Source organism: Papio anubis, chromosome 4 (genome assembly GCF_008728515.1).
Source record: "Papio anubis isolate 15944 chromosome 4, Panubis1.0, whole genome shotgun sequence".
NCBI classification, from domain to species: domain Eukaryota; kingdom Metazoa; phylum Chordata; class Mammalia; order Primates; family Cercopithecidae; genus Papio; species Papio anubis.
In genome coordinates this window covers 152,465,511-152,480,153 of record NC_044979.1, presented here as the reverse complement: position 1 = coordinate 152,480,153, position 14,643 = coordinate 152,465,511, and the positions used below count along the sequence as shown (strand labels likewise).

General features: G+C 42.2%; 1 non-coding gene across 1 annotated transcript; it reads right to left on the bottom strand.

Annotated features, from left to right (window-relative positions):
• Positions 1 to 626: 626 nt before the first annotated feature.
• On the bottom strand, positions 627 to 730 carry LOC116274727. The gene has a single exon (XR_004183508.1). It is a non-coding gene; the product is annotated as a U6 spliceosomal RNA (small nuclear RNA).
• Between the last annotated feature and the right edge of the window lie 13,913 nt (positions 731 to 14,643).

Below are 14,643 nucleotides of genomic sequence, written 5' to 3'. Positions count from 1 at the left end.
AAACTCTTGGGCTCAAGTGCTACTCCTGTCTTGACCTCCCAAAGCACTGGGATTATAGGTGTGAGCCGCCTGCAGCCGGACTCAGTTGCATGTTGATGGAACTCGAATGGTGCCTCCCTCCCTGTTGGAAAAAGGAAGATAAATCTCTTCTGTGAGGTGTTATCGATAATGCAATACTTTTCAGCCTTTTTACTACCCCAACGCATAGGAGGCAAGTCACGCATCCACAATAAATGAAAGGCTCACTAAGAGCCTGAGCTGTGGATTCCCACAGATCTGAATGCAAACCTTCCCTTTACACCTTACTCCAAAGCGGTGTGACTTTGTCCGATGTCTTATGTCTCTGCACAAATACAGTCCACACTATTTTGTTTTTTGATTTTCATGAGTAAATAGTAAGTGTACATATTTATGGGGTACGTGAGATGTTTTGATCCAGGCATGCAATGTGTAATAATCACATCACGGAATATGGGGCCTCCATCCCCTCAAGCAGTTATCCTTTGTGTTACAAACAGACTATACTCTTTTAGTGATTTTTAAATGTACAATTAAATTGTTATTGATTATATTCACCCTGCTGTGCTATCAAACACTGGATCTTACTCATTCTTTCTAACTATGTTAAAAGTATGGAAAACACATCAAATTTGTGTGTTATCCTTGCACAGGAGCCATGCTAATCACCTCTGCACTGTTCCAATTTCCATGCATGTGTGCCATTCTACATTAGTAGAACGATCCCAACAATACCGTGGCTTAAGAAGAGAGACGTTAAAATTAGCCAGACATGGTGGCGTGTATCTGTAGTTCCAGCTACTTGGGATGTTGAGGCAGAAAATTGCTTGAACCAGGGAGGTGGAGGTTGCAGTGACCAAGACCGCGCCACTGCATTCCAGCCTGGGCGACAGAGCGAGACTCCATCTCAGAGAAAAAAAAAAAAAAAGGAAGAGAGATGTTTGTTTTTCTCTCCTGAAATAGTCCTCAGTGAAGCAGAACAGGGTAGGATGGACAGCTCAGTCCATCCTCAAAATATGGCTTCTATCGCTGGATCTATGAGGGCTGTTCTAGCTCCTGCCCTTATATCTGCTTCCCAGACAGCAGGAATGGTCAAAGGAACAAGAAAATACACCCTTATTTCTTTTAAAGGCAAGGCTTGTTAAATAAAAGCACTTATATCCCATTGGCAAAAAGTTACATGGTTGTATCCGGTTGCAAAGATGCTGGGAAAATGTAATTTATAACTCAATGTTCCTGGGCACAGCAAAAACCTGGGCGTTTCATTTTTTAAAATTTTATTTTATTTTATTTTATTTTGAGATGGCGTTTCACTCTGTCACCCAGGCTGGAGTGCAGTGGCACAATCTCAGCTCAATGCAACCTCCATCTCCTGGGTTCAAGCGATTCTCCTGCCTCAGCCCCCTGAGTAGCTAGGATTACAGGCACCCACCACCATGCCCAGCTAGTTTTTGTATTTTTAGTACAGACAGGGCTGCACCATGTTGGCCAGACTGGTCTCGAACTCCTGACCTCAGGTGATCTGCCTGCCTTGGCCTCCCAAAGTGCTGGGGTTACAAGAGCGAGCCACCGCGCCACTGTGCCTGGCCAGGGGTTTCATTGTTAAAGAAAGAGGAGAATGGCTAATATTGCTGTATGTCTTAGCTTGGGTTCCTGCATAGCAGGGTCTAAGACAAGGGACTTGGATGCAGGTAGTGTATCTGCATTTACCTATTGACTGATGATACCGACCCCAGGAAGCAGAAGTGAGGTATGAGAAGAGAGAGACAAGGAAGTGAGAAAGCCTATAAAGTGTGTGCTACTCGGTTGGAAACCATTAAGGAAAAATGAGGCTCACTTACACTGGGGATCAGCTGTGGAACTTCATAGAATGTGCTTCAGCGTTGTTCCACTGAAGGACAAGGAGGCTGGGGTATTAATCTGCTGACTTCCATGCACCATTACTTACTAACTCTCCTGCACTTCCAGGCTGTGCCCCTGCTTGGGTGTCCCCAAGGGACACCACAGCACCCACTGGAGGTGGGGCACTTGCGGCATGCATGCCACTGTTCACATGAGTGACACGAATGTCAGGTGGGCCTTAGGGATGGGGCAAAGGGCATCTTAAGCAGGTGCTTCTGGGTAGAACTAACTCTCTCTTTTTCCATACACACCCTACAGTGAGCATAATGGAGCCTGTGTCCCAGGGTTGGGTGGGGACTGGGAGAATGTTTTTAAGGCACCTGACGCAGATACTGGCATGTAGTAGGTGCCCAGTGATGTTGGCTCTCTTTCCTTCCACTTCTCCTCTGTCACCCTAACACACCACCTTAACACCAGGGTTGCGTGGGGACTGGGAGAATGTTTTTAAGGCACCTGAGCAGATACTGGCATAGAGTAGGCGCCCAGTGATGTTGGTTCTCTTTCCTTCCACTTCCCCTCTGTCACCCCACCACCACCTTTTAACACCCAATGCACCTGTTTATCTTATTCACATAAAGCCTCATTGCCTCCTCTGTCTTTCTGCCAGATATATGGCAGCAATAACTTAAGCTTTCATACTAGGGAAAAATATCTGCACATCATAGTTTTTTTTTTTTGCCTTTGTTTTTTTTTTTTTTTTGAGATCTGAGTCTCTGCTCTGTCGCTTCAGGCTGGAAGTGAAAAGGATCTGCTCATCAAGCTCTACTCTCCCAGGTTCCCTGCCATTCTCCTGCCTCAGCCTCCTGAACAGCTGGGGACAGGTCAGCCACTAAGCTCTGGCCATTTTTTTTGTAGTTTAGTAGAGACGGGTTTCACCAAGAAAGAGGATGGTCTTGATTCTGGACTTTGCTTCTCCACCCACCCCTCGGCCTCCCAAAGTGTCAAAGATGGCATGGCCAAAAGGCCCATAGTTTTCTTGAAATTCTCATGAAATATTTATTTCAGATTTCAGATTAATGACTGCACCAGACAGATGCAAAGGTCACATGTGTGATATGATAACCAGAATGAAAGTCTGTATCCGTAATGAGAAGACAATATTATGTGCTCTGTAATGCCTCTATGATACCTGTAACTGAGAAATTTAACCATTAAAAACAATGTGCCAGGGCTTCACGAAGTCTCTGTAGGTGCATAGGCGCTGGCATAAGAGTGGGCGCCAAGTCACATTCATTCATAAGTTCTCCAATCTTGCCTATATGAGAAAGACACTGTTCTAGAGGTTGTGATTAAGATATGGTCGCTTCAAATGTCAATTTGATAGTCTGTAGGAATGGGGGAATGATCCACCACAGGAGGATAACTACAAGTGCTATAAGTCTTTATGCCACTGAAAGGTTTGGATAGAAGTGGAGAGTTGGGCTCAGGTGGAGAATGAAAGAAAGAATTGAATTATATATAAATGATTATGTTTATCAGGGAAACAAAATGTTCACAGTCTTCGAGTATCTTCTTACAGGTGAATTATTTTAAATTTTATTTTAAGGCATCATCATACATACAGCCAAGCATGGTGGCTCACACCTGGAATCCCAGCACTTTGGGAGGTTGAGGTGGGCAGATTACTTGAGTCCAGGAGTTCAAGACCAGCCTGGGCAATATGGTGAAACCCTGTCTCTACAAAAAAAAAAAAAATACAAAAAGTATCCAGGCATGGTGGTACGTGATCTCAGCTATTCAGGAGGCTGAGGTTGGGGGTATTGCTTGAGCCAGGGAGGCAGAGGTTGCAATGAACTATGATTATGCCACTGCACTTCACTGTATTCCACTGCACTCCAGCCTGGGCAACAGAGTGATACTCCATCTTAAAAAAAAGAAAAAGAAAAAGAAAAATCATCAAACTATAAAATTAACTTATCAGCCAGGTGTGGTGGCTTATGCCCATAATCCCAGCACTTTGGGAGGCTAAGGCAGGCAGATCGCCTGAAGTCAGGAGTTCAGAACAGCCTGGCCAACATGGCGAAACCCCGTCTGTACTAAAAATACAAAAATTAGCCGGGTGTCACGGGCCTGTGGTCCCAGCTACTTAGGAGGCTGAGGTGGCGGGGGATTGCTTGAGCCAGGGAGGCAGAGGTTGCAGTAAAGTGTGATCGCACCACTACACTTCATTGCACTCCACTGCACTCTGGCCTGGGCAACAGAGTGAGAATCTGTCTCAGAGAAAAAAAAAAAAAAAAAAAGAAAGAAAGAAAAATCACCAAACTATAAAATTGACTTATTTTTTGGCATATCATTTTATGAATTTTTTTTCCACACCTGGGATTGCAGGCATGAGTCACCACACCTGGCCTTGTCTTATGAATTTTAACACAAGTATAGATTTATGTAACCATCACCACATTCAGTGTATAGGACTGTTCTACTACCTTACGACTCTTTCATGCTATATCTTTATAGTCATACCTCCTCTAACTCCTGGCAACCACTGATCTATTCTCTGTTACTATAGTTTTGTCTTTACAAGAAGAATGTCACATAAATGGAATCATACAGTATATCTTTTGAGGCTGGCTTAAAAAAAAAAAAACACCACACAGCTAATGCTTCTGGGATTCATGTACATTGTTAGGTATATTGATAGTTTGTTCTTTTTTATTTATATGGAGTCTTGCTCTGTCTCCGGGCTGGAGGCTGGAGTGCAGTGGCTTGATCTTGGCTCACAGCAACGTCCGTCTCCTGAGTTCAAGCAATTCTCCTGCCTCAGCCTCCTGTGTGTCTGAGATTATAGGCGCCCGCCACCACACCCTGCTAATTTTTTAATTTTAGTAGAGACTGGGTTTCATCATGTTAACCAGGCTGATCTCCAACTCCTGACCTCAGGTGATCCACCTGCCTCGGCCTCCCAAAGTGCTGGGATTACAGGCACGAGCCACTATGCCTGGCCAGTTTGTTCTGTTTTATTGTTCAGTGTATTCCAGTGTATGAATGCATTGCTTTGTTTATTCATTCATCCACTGATGGACGCTTGAATTTATTTCAGTTTCTGGCAATTATGAACAGAGCTGCTATAAAAGCAGACTACTAATTAGTTACAGAGGAAGAAAGAGATACTTTCACTGTGAAGAAGTGATTAAGCTTAACATCACTAATAATGGGACAAACGGACATCAGGAGCCTCCAGATGTGATGCACTGAGAAGGGCACATTATTCCTGTACTCTTCCTTCCAAAATGCATGGTCTGTATTTCAGCATAAGGAAACCATCAGACAAACCCAAGGCGAGAGCTGTTCTACAAAACAACTGACCACTACCCTCCAAATATGACAATGTCAGGAAAGACAGAAAGAGTAGTGAAGTGTTCAGAGTGAAAAAGGCTAAAGACATGGCAACCGAATGCAATGTGTGACTCTAGATGGTAAAAACTTGGCTAGAAAGAATATTATTGAGAAAATAATGTCAGAAAAGTAGCGTTGTATCAATGTTAAAACTTCCCGATTTTGATCATTGTATTGTGGTTATGTAAGAATATTCAAGAGAATGTCTTTGTTTTTAGATTCTTGGGGTAAACAGGGATATCTATTATTTATTTATTTATTTGTTTATCGAGATGGAGTCTCACTCCGTCACCCAGGTTGAAGTGTAATCATGTGATCTTGGCTCACTGCAACCTCCGCCTCCTGGGTTCAAGCGATTCTCTCCCGCCTCAGCCTCCCGAGGAGCTGGGATTACAGGTGCCCACCACCACACCTGGTAAATTTTTGTATTTTTAGTGGAGATGGGAGTTCACCACGTTGGCCAGGCTGGTCTCGAACTCGTGACCTCAAGTAATCCACCCGCCTCAGCCTCCCAAAGTGCTGGGTTTACCCAGCCACCACACCTGGCTAGATACGTGTAATTTATTTTCAAATGATTCAGAAAGAGAGACGGGGAAGAGAGAACTTTGAAAAAAATTAACAACTAGCAAATTTCATATAGGTGTATAAATTCATTCTTGTAATTTTCTGTAGGCTTTTAAATTTTCAAAACAAAAAGTTGAGGAAAAAGTAATTTTATAAAAAGAAAAGTCACCAGGCATGGTGGCTCACATCTGTAATTCTAACACTTTGAGAGGCTGAGATGGGAGGATCACTTGAGCCTAGGAGTTTGAGATCAGCCTGGGCCACATGATGAGACCCTATCTCTATCAAAAAAAAAAGAAAAGAAAAGAGTAAATTGCAGTTGTAAACGTTTTAAAATTAACTAAATTTTTATTAATGGTAACTTTCAAGATAGTTGTGATCAGTTTTATACAATAATTTAAAAAGAGCTTATTGAAAATTATGCAACTTTTAGAAAGGTACCAGTGACACAGTATTAGAGGAAGATATACAAGTAAGATACTAATTAAAATATGTGAATATATACCAAAAATAAATACTCTGGTTTTGTTATGCTTTATGTTGCAGATAATCAAAAGAAGATTAAAAAATATTTAATATATGGGTATGCTTTTTTTTTGGAAAGAATTTTGCTTTTGAAATTCCATTTAAGAATTACATTTCAAAAAATTTATCTTTTCATGTTTTATGCTTTCTCTTATTTCTTCACCATCTATGTGTGATGATGTGTGGAAGAGGGGAGGGACAAGACTAAAGGAAATTATCCAGGTCCGCACTGACAGTGCTAAGTGACAAGTGGGCCATGGCAGAATGTGGAGAAACAGCTGGGAATAGTAAGAACTCCACAACAAACTTGCAATAGGTCTTTTCCTAAATATATTAGTGACAGGTGGCCCTAAAAGGGGAGAGAAACACTGGTTCAGGTAAGTCAAGGAAAAGAAAAAAAACCGAAAAAGACTGGTTTGGTGGTTTGGTACTTCTCAGAGGTAAGGGAATGATAGTACAGAGACTTGGTAAGTTTAAACCAGATATAATGGACAGGGGTATAGGTTCTGAACTTCTAAAATCGAATGCTTCTGTAATGTTTGGGGCAGCTGGGAGAGCCAATAGGCAGAAGACCAGTTTTGAGGTGATTGCCGTGATCTAGGTATGAAATGGTGAAAGCTGGCCTCATGTGATGTATCAGTCCATTCTTGCTTTGGTATAAAGGAATATCTGATGGCTGGGTGTGATGGCTCACACCTGTAATCCCAGCACTTTGGGAGGCTGAGGTGGGCGGATCACCTGCGGTCAGGAGTTTGAGACCAGCCTGGCCACCATGGTGAAACCACTTGTCTACTAAAAATACAAAAATTAGCTGGGTGTGGTGGTGCGTGCCTGTAATCCCAGCTACATGGCAGACTGAGGCAGGAGAATTGCTTGAACCCAGGAGACAGAGGGTGCAGTGAGCCAAGATCACGCCACTGCACTCCAGCCTAGGTGACAGAGCAAGATCCGTCTCAAAAAACAAAAACAGAAACAAACAACACAAAAGAAATATCTGAGACTGGGAAATTTGTCAAGAAAAGAGGTTTAAAGACTCATGGTTCTGCAGACTGTACAGGAAACATGATGCTGGCATCTGCTCAGCTTCTGGGGAGGCCTCAGGAAGCTTACAATCATGGCAGAAAGTGAAGGGGAAGCAGACACATCACATGGCCAGAGCAGGAGCAAGAAAGTGAGGTGAGGGTGGGGGAGGGGGGCAGCGCTACACACTTTTAAACAACCAGATCGCGGGAGAAGTCGCTCATGATCATGAGAACAGCACCAAGGGCATGGTGCTACACCATGTATGAGAAATCCACCTCCATCATCTAATCACCTCTCACCAGGCTCCACCTCCAACATTAGAGATTACAATTTGACATGAGATTTGGGCAAAGACTCAGATCCAAACCATATCAAGTGGGGTTAGTATGGAGGAAGCAAGAGGGAAGGTGTCAAAGAGATAGAGAAAGCTACGGGAGAGAAAGGAAAGCAAGGCGTCCAAGAAGGTAAAAGAAGAAAATGGAATGAGTAGTGGGTAGAAAAGACATAAAGATGGGTGTGAAGGATAATGGACAACATTTGTCTCCATGACACTCACTTGAAAATGTGAAAAATTAAAAGGTAAAATATTCAAGTGATGGGATAAAAGTGTTAAGGTGAGGAAAATAAAATAAAATTCTTGTGATATAAAACTTTTAATCAGAAAATATCCTTGGACTAGCATAGGAAATAAGGTGAATATGGTGACAAGTCAGGTTGTCACAAAGTGCTGTCAAGATAGAATGTCAGGAAGGTACCGAAGTCAAATTTTGACTTTTTGCACAAGGCAGGCCTTAGAATTGGATTGGAAGCTTTTCAATTTGTTCTCTTGAGTCTCCTTACTTGAACAACACTCTTTACTTCAGAGTAAGTGTAGGATTTAAATACAGAAATGTATACACAGCATTTTAATCTAAATTAGCCAAATCTAATTTTTTCCTGAAAATACAATGGGCAGAATATATTTATGCTTGTATTTGGTTTTAAAAACACCAAAAGGGAAAGACTATCGTTATTATCATTATTTTATTTTATTTTTTTGAGACAGAGTATTGCTGTGTTGCCCAGGCTGGAGTGCAGTGGTGTGATCTTGGCTCACTGCAAGCTCCTTCTCCCAGGTTCACGCCGTTCTCCTGCCTCAGCCTCCCAAGTAGCTGGGACTACAGGCCTCTGCCATCATGCCCGGCTAATTTTTTGTATTTTTAGTAGAGACAGGGTTTCACCATGTTAGCCAGGATGGTCTTGATCTCCTGACCTCATGATCCGCCCGCCTCGGCCTCCCAAAGTGCTGGGATTACAGGCATGAGCCACCGCGCCTGGCAAGATTATAATTATTAAAATAAAAAAGTAAGTCTCTTTTTTCTTACTAAAGAAATAGAAAGTCTTAATTAATTTTAAAATTCTGTAACAACACATTTTAGGTTTAAGCCACAAATGACAAATTGCTTCTCTTTATTACTTTAAAAAAACCTTAAAAAATACTTTCAAAGTTACAGATTAGCTGCAAGAAATGTACAAATATCTCTTAAATATGTATCCTTTATCCAGATTCATAAATTAACAATTTGCCACATTTGCCTTATCATTCTCCCTCCTTATAATACATATTCATATTATTGTTAATTTTTCCCTGAACCATGTAAGAGTTAATTGCAGATATGATTTTCCTTTATTTCTAAATACTTCAATGTGAATTTTGTAATAAAAAGGACACTTCCTTACATAACCACAGTCCAATAATCCTATTAAGGAACTTTAATATTATTACCTAATATACTGTCAATATTCAAATTTGGCAATTGTCCAATATGTCCTGTTAGTATCTCTTCCTCCCCACGATATCCAATCCAGGGTTACACATTGCATTTAGTTGTCATGTCTTTTTAAATTTCGTATTGGTTGTCTGTTCCTGCATAAACATTAGTCAAGTCTGGGCATGGTGGCTCACGCCTGTAATCCTAGCACTTTGGAAGGCCGAGGCGGGCGGATCACTTGAGGTGAGGAGTTTGGAACCAGCCTGGCCAACATGATGAAACCTCATCTCTAGTTAAAAAAACAAAAAACAAAAAATAAAAATTAGCTGGGCATGGTAGTGCATGCCTGTAATCCCAGCTACTCAGGAGGCCGAGGCAGGAGAATCACTTGAACCCAGGAGGCGGAGGTTGTAGTGAGCTGAGATGGTGCCACTGCACTCCAGCCTGGGTTGACAGAGCAAGACTCCATCTCAAAAAGAAAAAAAGAAAAAAAAATGACTCCAAAACTTAAGTTTAAAATAACTCACAGTTTCCACTGGACAGAAATCCAGCTGCAGCTTACCCGGATGCGTCTGCCTAAGGATCTTGCAGTCAAGGAGATCCAGCAGGAGTCACTATGATCCAAGAGTCTGACTGAGGAAGGATGCCCTTCCCAGATCGTTCATGTGACTTTGGGCAGAACTCACTTGCTCATGGGCTGTTGGACTGAAGGCCTCAGGTTTTCACTGGCTGTTGGCTGTAGGCCTCCCTCACTTCCTTACCATATGGACCTCTCCATATGGGCCAACTCTTGTTGTGAGCTGCAGGCTCATGGCAGCTGGGTTCCATCAAAGCAAGTGAGAATAAGAGACTCAGCAAGACAGAATTTAAAAGCCAAATAAAGAAGTAGGTTTTAAAAATGTATAGCTTTAATAGATTGAATTAATTTTAGTAAGTAACCATTGAAAACATTTTTCTATGTACAAAATTCACTCTTAGGCTCAGCATGGTGGCTCATGCCTGTAATCCCAGCACTATGGGAGGGCAAGGCAGGAGGATCACTTGAGTCCAGGAGTTCGAAACCACCCTGGGAAACATAGTGAGACCTCATCTCTACAAAAAACAAAACAAAACAAACAAACAAACAAAAAACAGTTGGGCATGGGGGTGCATGCCTGTGGTCCCAGCTACTCAAGAGGCTGAGGTGGGAGTATCATCTGAGCCTGGAAGGTCAAGGCTGCAGTCCAGACTGGGTGACAGAGTGAAACCCTGTCATGAAAAACAACAAACATCAAACAAACAAATGAAATTCACTTTTGAGGACACCAACAATCTCAGACCACCACAAAGTAAGAGTTTTAGCAGGCTAGATGCCAAGTACATACACTCTTTCTATGGAAGAGAAAACTGGGTTTCATAACTTGTGTAAGATTTTAGAGTTCTGTCATTACCTGCATTCTCCTTTGAAGCTCATCCTTAAACATGACACTGTTTTTGGAAATATCAATAAGCAAATTTCTTCTCTCCAAAGTTGGACATTTTCTGCCACATGCTTATATTTTCTCCACAGAAGAATTATTCGAACTCTCCCTACTGGATATATATACACCCTTGTGCTTGCCAGCAGTGATACCATACACTTCTGCTAGGTAATGGGTACATGAGTCCCTTTACTTTTTTCTTTTTCTTTTTTTTTTGAAACAGAGTCTCACTCTGTTTCCCAGGTTGGAGTACAGTGGCATGATGTCGGCCCACTGCAAACTCTGCCTTCCATGTTCAAGCGATTCTCCTGCCTGGCATGTGCCACCATGCCCAGCTAATTTTTGTATTTTTAGTAGAGACGGGGTTTCGCCATGTTGGCCAGACTGGTCTGGAACTCCTGACCTCAGGTGATGTGCCCACCGCAGCCTCCCAAAGTGCTGGGATTACAGATGTGAATCACCACGCCCGGCCCATGAACCCCTTTTCTAGAAGGCTGGGAGGTTCCCTGACTCTGTCTTTGTTCTTTGGAGGCTCTCTGCATTTGCCTGTATTCTCTTCTGTGTCTTCATTTCCTAGTCTTTCCCAGCTGTGTTGTTTGCTTTTGGAAATTCTAGTCATCCACTTGCCACCTATCATATGAGTGGGAAGCTATAATAATAATATAATAATGGCCTCCTACTATTCCTTGTCTTTACTCAGAAGTCATTCTTCTTTGAGAGAGGACAGTGGAGGCTTCTCTTGAACAATGCAGGACTGTGAAGAATAAAACGCTAACTTTTAAAATCAATACATATTGTGCTTATTTGGAGTTTCCCAAACCCTTTTGGTTTACGGTGCCATTAGTGTTTTAATTTTTTTCACAGCATCCCTGGGCCAAAAAGCAAAAACAAAAGCAATCCCCCTTCACTCCTTGCCAAAAAAACCCTAGTAGTTACATGCATTAACTTATTAGGTTCAAACACCTTTAAATATTTATGTTTTAACAACCAAGTAGCTATTTGGGAAGCAAACATATAAATATAAAGAAAAAGTAATACTTAGTTTCATTCTTGAATGAACACATCACTAATGGCTTGTGTGTGCCTGTGGGGCTCTGCCCACCTGCCAAGTCTGGAATCAGAATGAACATGTCACTCTCATTCCCTATTCCACATTGCTTTTTCATATGGTACTTTCTAAAAACTTGTAGTGACTGCTGAAAACCAGCCTTGCAAAGAAAGGGCTGGTTTTGAAGGGAATGTAGCCTGATCTAATGAAACTGCAAACCACCTCGAGGTAGAGACTGACTGGTGTCTGATAGATGCCACCGTGCTGTCCTCAAAAATTTATTTTTTTAAAATTATATTTTATTATTTTTTTGAGATAGGGTCTCACTCTGTTGTCTAGGCTGGAGTACAGTGGTGCAATTTCAGTTCACTGAAACCTCCACCTACCCAGGTTCCAGCGATTCGTCTGCCTCAGGCTCCTGAGTAGCTGGGATTACAGGCCATGCTACCACACCCAGCTAATTTTTGTATTTTTGATAGCGATGGGGTTTCACCATGTTGGCCAAGCTGGTCTCGAACTCTTGACCTCAAGTGATGTGCCTGCTTTGACCTCTCAAAGTGCTGGGATTACAGGCGTGAGCCACTGCACCCAGCCTGTCCTCGAAAATTTAAAATATGCTGCTGGGTCTTCTGAGTTCTCTGTGGCGCCTGGTGGGGGTGGGGTACCTCAGAGCACAGTTTGGGAACTGCTGTGCTAGATGAAGGAAAATGAAAAGACATATTCCCTGCAAGGACTCTAGCTATAGTGCAACACACAGATGGGTGGTCTACTGGCTACGCTGTAAGGGAGATGACAGCAGTCAAAACATAGTAGACTCCCCCTACTGTTTGTTTGTTATCCGAATCCCTTTTTTACATTTGGAATATCTGTACTATTGGTCTTGCTGGGAGGCAGAGTTCATCTTCCACTGTAGAATCTGAATAGACTTGACACTTACCTCTCAACCTCCCCTGAAGCCAGGGCCTGAACCCATGACTTATGTGTGACAATCAGACACGTGAGTCTCAGACCTGGAGACAGAAACCAAGGATCAAAAGCAGTGGGGACATCTCTCTGGCTGTGAGGTGTTGGCTTGCACGCTGGCAACCAAGGCAGTGGTAGGGCCCGTGTCAATGCTGGCAGTATGGATGGTCTCAGCAGTAGCTCTGTGATGCAGTGGTATCCTCACTGGATTGGTTTTGTGGCTTGGTTTTGGCTATGATTTTGGTGACATAGCCTTCTCTTTTTAATGCCTATTCTGAATGTAGTTCTCTAGTCTTCCTGAAGATGTGTACAACCAAGTGTTCCTCCAATAAATTCCTTTTTCTGTTTTGATTTGACCTAAATTCTTTCAAAGATGGGGGAAGTAAAAAGAAATATTCCTGGAAGATCTCCAATAACAGAAGAGAGGCAAGATTATAGATGTAATATTGCACTGACTTTACTAGATGAAACAAAGAACTTGGCGAGTTTTGAGATGTGCCTCTGAAAGCTCCAGATAGCAAACAATAATCAGTGGGGAACCAGCCCCCAAAGTCTGAAAAAGCTATATACAAGGAGGGTTTAGATAATATGGACAGACTTGAGACAGGAGAAGACTTGGAAATTTAGCACAGAATGCATCAGCCCCTATTATGTGGTCTCAAAATGATACATTTGTGGTAAGCAGGAAAGTTTGTAAAGTATGTGTTATCAGGGATAATGCTTAGAAAATTTGCAGACCCCCAGAAAAGGTAGGATAATATGCACTAAAGGGGAGCTAGCCAGGACAAAAATAAATAGAAATCAGGTTTGAGATGAACAATAGGCTGATGAGAGGATTAAACGTAGGTAGAATTATCCAAGTAGAGGAAATAAGAATAGACGAAGGTTGTTTGGAACACAGATGCTTTTGGCAGACCTGGACATCGTTACATTTGTTTCTCATTGGCAGACGCTCCATAAGGCCAAATCTAGAAGAATGTGCTAGGAAATGAAATAACTGGCTCAGAAAGCAAAAGGAAAAGAATGCAGTTTCCCTGCACTAACTTAAGCATGTGAAATATTTGAAACTCAGGTGCACCTGCCCGAAAAGAGGAGAAGGACAATATCAGGAAATGGAATCCTAGAGGCATACCCATGGCTGAAGAGAACATGGTGGCAGAAAGAACTGTTCTGCTGTTTTCAAGTAACACAAGTCCCTCAAGATGAAGAACTAGATTTGGAGGCGGACCAGCAGAAGGTGTTTGTCTTCTCTTGCTTCAGTAGAATAGAAGAGGACGTACATTTTTAGCCTACACACGCTTTGTGAAATAAACTGCACCCACAATTTTGAAACTGACAGATTGTTTGGCCTCAGTGACATGATACAACTTCAGGTGTAACTCATTTCCTCCCTCGATAAGTGAAATAATGATGTCATGCACACACAGGCTTGTGGGACTTCCATGCTCTTAGCAAAGATATGCGGTGGGAGTGTTTGGCTCAAAAGCCTCTCAACTATTAGGCAACATGATAATTTATATTACCTACTCAAAAATAATCACTGGTTCTAGCAGTGCTCTGAAAAACACATGAACATTCTTAACATGAAATCTCATTTTTAGTTCTCAAAGCTTGGTTTAAAAACAATTACCTAAGCTGTTTTAATTATGCTTTAGGGTTCTAACCTATCCACTCATCTTGTTAACCTGCATGCTGTATGTAACCTCTCCTGTTTTTTTTTTTTTTTTAAATCAAGTTCTTGTAAATCAACTCTTCCTATCATGGGAAGAAGGGAGGTTCATTCAAATATGAAAATGCTTACCTCATTACAGCACTAGGGGAATAAAATGTTTTCATGCTGTTGAAATTATTTGTTTTGCCAGGGTGCGGTGGCTCACGCCTGTAATCCCAGCACTTTGGGAGGCCAAGGCGGGTGGATCACAAGGTCAGGAGTTTGAGACCAGCCTGGACAATATGGTGAAACCCCATCTCTACTAAAAATACAAAAATTATCCAGATATGGTGGCGGGTGCCTGTAGTCCCAGCTGCTCGGGAGGCTGAGGCAGGAGAATCG